Consider the following 6,000-nt stretch of genomic DNA (forward strand, 5'->3'; position numbering starts at 1 on the left):
GCCAAGTGTCTGCAAAGCACAGGCTTGGCTCCTGATTTCAATTACCTTGATGTAATGAGGCCTTAAACTTCCCAATTAAGAGTTTATTGAACTATTAAGATCATACACATAAAATAAAACAAGCTATATTTAGGACAGTTACCACAATACCAGTTTACAAACACCTGCCACGTAGGTGAAAGTGGAACAATATATTTTCTTCCTCCATGCTTTGCTCCTTATTTCTAAGTGTGCTGAGGTCTTGAATCCAGCTAAGTACAATACCTTATTCACATGACCAGTCTTCTACAGTGAATTTAAACAAGTGCAGAGAAGGCTGTTTTGCTGCAACAGCAGTGCACCATCTGTCCTGAGAGTTCCTGTGGCCAATGTAAGGTTATGACTTGGTTGTGTCCCTACTGAGGTTGCCCATCTCAAGAGATGGAAACAGCTATGGTTCTAAGGAACAGCATGTTGTGTCAAATCAACAAACAAGAAGTGCTCGAGGAACTCAACAGGTCAGGCAGCATCTGTGGAGGGAAATGGACAGTTGAAATCTTGGATCGAGACCCTTCATCTGAACTGCAGCCTCGTGTCTCCAGCTGTTTGCAAGTCATGGTTTTGGTTGATTTAAAGGGAACCTTCAGGTGGTGGTGGTCCTATGCAGCTGCTGCCCTTGTCCTTCTTTGTGGTAGAAGTCACTGGTTTGGGAAGTGCTGTCAGAGTAACTGCAATCCATTTTGTAGATGGTACACTCTGCAGCCACTGTGCACTTTGGTGAAAGGATTGAATGTTTACAGTGGTGGTTGAGAGTAGGTCATAGGCTAGGCATCCTGTGGTGGGTGACTTGCCTCCTCACACCCCAAAGCACAAGTCAACTCTTAAGAAGCCTGTCACAATCCACAACATTGCAGGTTGCTTGATCAGTACCTTTGTAACTATGGTATTTATGTGGCTGGTTGAGCTCCTGGTCAATGATCACCCCCAAGAGGTTAATGACGGAGGAGTTGGCAATGGCAAATGCTTTGAATATCAGGAGAAAGTGGTTAAATTCCCTCTTGTTGGAAATAGAAGACAATAACTGTGATGTGAATGTTAATTGCAAATTATCAGCGAATGCTTGAATGTTGTCTAGATCTTGTTGCACACAGGCAAAGACTGCTTTGTTTTCTGAGGAGATGCAAGTGAAATAGAACATTGTTCGATCATCTTTGAACATCCCCACTTCTGACCTTGTAATAGAGCAGCTGAAGGTGGTGTACATTGAAATTTGCATGTTTTTTCTCAAACCAGCCCTCATTGCCTGACTATCTACCCTATCTATGCCTCTCATAATCTTATACATGCTTCTATCTTGTCACCCCTCAGCCTCCTTCACTCCAAGTAAAACAAGCCCAGCCTTTCTGATCTCTCCTCATAAACTAAAGTCCTCCAATCCAGACAACATCCTGGTGAATCTCCCCTGCATTCTCTCCAGTACAATTACATCTTTCCTATTGTGTGGTGACCAGAACTGCAAGCAGTGCTCCATGTATGGCCTAATCAGTGTTTTGGGAAGTTGCAACATGATGTTCCAACTCTTATACTCTATGCCCTGACCAAAGAAAGCAAGCATGTCATATGCCTCCTTTCAGAGAACTATGAACTTAGGCCCTAGGTCTCTGTTCCACAACAGCTAATGCTGAATGGAAACCAAGAAAAAACACCAAGAGCAGCCATGGATCTCAAATTATCCTATAATATAATCTTACCCAAGTCTTGCACAATATTCTTCAAACCACAGAGGAATGCAGGGAAAGACAAAAATATCTACCCCTTGAGTGGATGTAAAAGATGCCAGGGCGCTAATGAAAAAAGAGCGGCAGCATTTTTTCCTGATCACCTAGCCAACTATCATCAAAAGCAGATGGTAACGTCACTGTGGGATCTTGCAGATGCAAGTTAGCTGTTATATCCTGCATTTGAACAGTAACAGCACCTCAACCATACATTATTGACTATGAAGCACTGCCACATTGAGGAGTCATTAAAGCCTTTCTTTTGAGAAAATGACCATTGCTCTTCATTCTTTGGTTTTTGATTTTGCTACTAGTGAAAAGCAGAGGAAATCTCCCCACCCCCAACTATATCAGGATTTCATAAGAAAGAATGGAGATGCCTGACTTCTAATGGCAGCAGCTGTCTACTTTTGAGAGTACCATTGATGATTCTCATAGTTTTACAATGAGATTGATTGTGTACACCAGCTGTTGAAAATTCCTATTGAACTTGCTCTTACTTTCTCTTTGTGAATTAATTACACACTGCTGTGGGTTCCAGGATGTCAATGACCAGAGCAAACAACAGCTCAAACCTTCCTTTCTTTTTAAATATGACAGGATTTCACAGTGTTTACTTTGGATGCAGTAGTTTTGTAAGTGATAATTATTCTGCAGTCCATTGTTTACCAACAGACTTGAGTTGAAACCTTGGAACTTCCAGGATGATTCTGACTATTAAGGCTGAGAAACCATTGACAATAAAAAAATAATTCCCAAAGCAGAAACAACATGAATATAAACTTGCTCAAATCAACATTTTCAACTATCAATGAAGATCTCAGCCAGTCAAAGGAATTACATTACTAAAACTATTACATTACTAAAGCAAAGGATTTGTCTAATAATTTGTGTCTGTTATCCCTCTACTAATTCAGGAACTGGTGATTCTGGGAGGAGTACTCTATGGTGATGAAAAGCAGGTTAGAAGCATAATATGCAAGTGGGTGTGAGACTAATAAATGTTGGAGGATAGGGCTGGTTATTGAAATGAACAAGAACTGGCAGGATAGGGTTAAGTAGTCACAGTACAGCCGAGGAGGCCGGGAAAGGCAGAAGTGCTGGCAATGGCAGGGAATTGGATGTGAGCTCAAGAGACTGCAAATGCTGGAATCTGGAGCAATGAACAATCTGCTGGAGAAACTCAGTGGGTCAAGCAGCATCTATGGGTGGGGGGGTGGGGGAAGGGATTGTTGATATTTCAAGTCGAAACCTGCATCAGGATCCAGGGAGAGGGTGATGAAGGAGAGACTGGAAGGGGAGGTCAAGGAGTTCAGCCAACAGGTGAAGTGATCATCTTTAATGGATATCTGCACCCAGATTCTGCATGAAGGCCTCCACTTCATGTGGAAATATATAAAGGTCAGAATCATCTTTCCATGGTGTTATAAGAAAGGTTCTTTCGGAATCTTAAAGATAGAGGTATCTGGACACACAGTCTTTGTACTTTAAAAGGAGGATTTTATTCACAAAGACCGATGCAGGAACAGAATGTGAAGGAACAAATGCACACTCGCACTAGGGTGATCACGAAACGTGAGGGGAGTCGCAACAGGGGTGAAGTGCGCCCACGTTCTCTCTTTCTCTTTCTCTCTCTCTCTCTCTCTCACACACAACAAACTAGTTAAAACGATCAGAGAATGAACAAATACATTGGCTGGACCCCCTGAATCGGGACAAACAACAACTCTACGCTGCTGGAAATCTACTCAGGATGCTCCTAGACCCCTGTGGAAGTGCAGCCTCTCTCCTGTGGTCTCAACCCCAGCAGCAATCGGAAAAGAGAAAGAGAGCCCATCTTTTATAGGGCTGTAGTGGGGTGGAGCCCGCTCAGGTGAAACAAGCCAATGATTCAGGGTCAAGAACAAAGGTGAGTTACAAGCCAATCCTCAGGTGTGCTCTTTAATGGATGGAGCGGAGCTGGACCCTTGATTGACAGTGGTGTAGCCTCCGACCTGATAGGCAATGCTATATTCCGACCATGGGGGTCAGTAGTGTTATCACTGTCTTCTGACCCCTGGCCTTTCATACTACACATGGTTACATTACTCAGTCTCTTGTTCTGGCAGGAGTGTTGTGATCTACAATTTTACAACCTTACAGTGCTATTATGTCACAGTGCTGGAATTCTTTGCCAAATTTTTTACACGAAGAAGTTGGACAAGGTTACTTTTAATGCACCTCCAGAGTCCTGATGAAAATGGTAAAAGACACCAAATTTGTGAAGTCTTCAGCAACCCTACAGCTGGAGCTTTGCAGCAATTCACCTGGTTGAGACCAGGTGGCTCAGTCTGGTCCTGGATAGACTTCTTTGTGTCCAAGGCAGTCATGGTCACCTCTACCATTGTCACACCGGTGTTCTTTTCTGACCACTGCCTCCTTCAGGCTCATTGTCATCAATAGGAACACCAGGGGGCTGGCAGGAGGATATGCAAGTTGAACATCAAGCTGCTGATACCAGAAAACATCGAGCAACTAAAAGAAGGATTACACAGGTTAGAGGACTGTGAGGCCCCTCTTTGACTCTCCAATGCACTGGTGGAAAGCAATTGGGGAGAACATCAAGAGCTTCTTCATCCTCAACAATGTTCAGAAAGCAAGACAGAGTCAGAGGGAATTGCATCAACTTCAGAAAAGCATGCAGAAGCTACAGTCAAAGGAGAAGATGTGAAGGAGTAGCTCGGAGATGAAAGCCTTGTTCTTTGCTTTGGAATCCTCCATGATCATCGTAGAACAGGAATGAGTGTCCTCACGTTATTCTACCAAAAGGTTCACGGGGAGCTCTGTGATCTACGGCCTGAAGGGAGATGACAGCTCAGTAACATCTCCACAGCCAGACACAGGATTCTTATCTGGGGGTCTGAACAACAAAAAGCCCATAGACAGCACAGCCGCTCAGACCTTCCTGTCTGCCATCCCAGAGATTTTGGAAGACGGCAGGCGGGAGAGTCCGGACTGGCTACTGACCCTGTAGGAGCTGACAAGGATAACCTACAGTGTACCTGCTGATAACCACCACAGCCCAGGCAATTCATCTGCACCACCCATAGTAAATATAAATGGCCTGCGCAATTAATTTCATTAACTCTAGGTTTAATATGGAATATCATATAAAATGCTACATTTTGACTTGCTTTACCAACTTTTTGAATGAAGCATGGATTTATTATCACTGAACATTTAAAATAAAAGTCTTTAGCAAGATAAATTTGGTGATTACCTCACTTTTGGCCAATTCTTTCACTGTTTCTGTTTGGAGGGAGAGCAGTTTCTAGAACAGTGTGAATTCAATGACATTAGCATTTGCAACTTTTAGCAACAATACAGCTCTTTTCACTTATGCAGGCCTGACATGGAATTAAGTGCACTGGGAAGGGGTGTGGAAGATATCAGGGAGTTTCTTGCTCCAGTTGTGCAAAGTCAGACCAAGGAACAAACACTGGATCAGCATGTGCCACAATGATGGAAACAACCCATCCTGAAATTGAGCTTCCTTGATACTGTGGCATTAGAGTCATGAGATGTATAGCACAGAAACAAGTTCTTCAGCCCAACATTTCCATGCTGACCATCTGCGCTAATCCCATTTTCCAGCATTTGGTCTGTATCCTTCTATACCTTGGAGATTCAAGTGTTCGTCTAGATACTTCTTAAGTGTTGTGAGAGCATTTGTCAGCACCACCCGCTCAGGCAATTTGTTCCAAATTCCAACCACCCTCTGGGAGAAGAAGTCCTTCCTCAGATCCCCTCTAAACTTTACCCTCTGGTTTTATACAGTTCCACTATGGAAGAAATTTTCTAACTGTCTACCCATCTATGCCTCTCAGAATTTTGTTAAACTTAATCTGATCCCCTTTAGGCCTCCACTACTCCAATGAAAATGGCCTATCCAGTCTCTTATAATTGAAACATTCCATCTCGGGCAACATTCCGGTGGAATCATTTTCTTCCTATGGTGCGGTGACCAGAATTGCACACAGTATATCAGCTGTGGCCTAATCAGTGTTATATAAAGTTATTTCATAACTTCCCATCTCTTATATTTTTATAGCTGGCTACTCAAGGCAAGATCCCATGTGGCTCCTTAACCACCTTATCTACCTATGCTGCCACATTCAGGGATCCTTGGATTTGCACACTAAGGTCCCTCTGTTCCTCAATACTTTCCAGAGCACTACCATTCATCGAATGTGTCCTACCGTTG

Source organism: Pristis pectinata, chromosome 1 (genome assembly GCF_009764475.1).
Source record: "Pristis pectinata isolate sPriPec2 chromosome 1, sPriPec2.1.pri, whole genome shotgun sequence".
NCBI lineage: Eukaryota > Metazoa > Chordata > Chondrichthyes > Rhinopristiformes > Pristidae > Pristis > Pristis pectinata.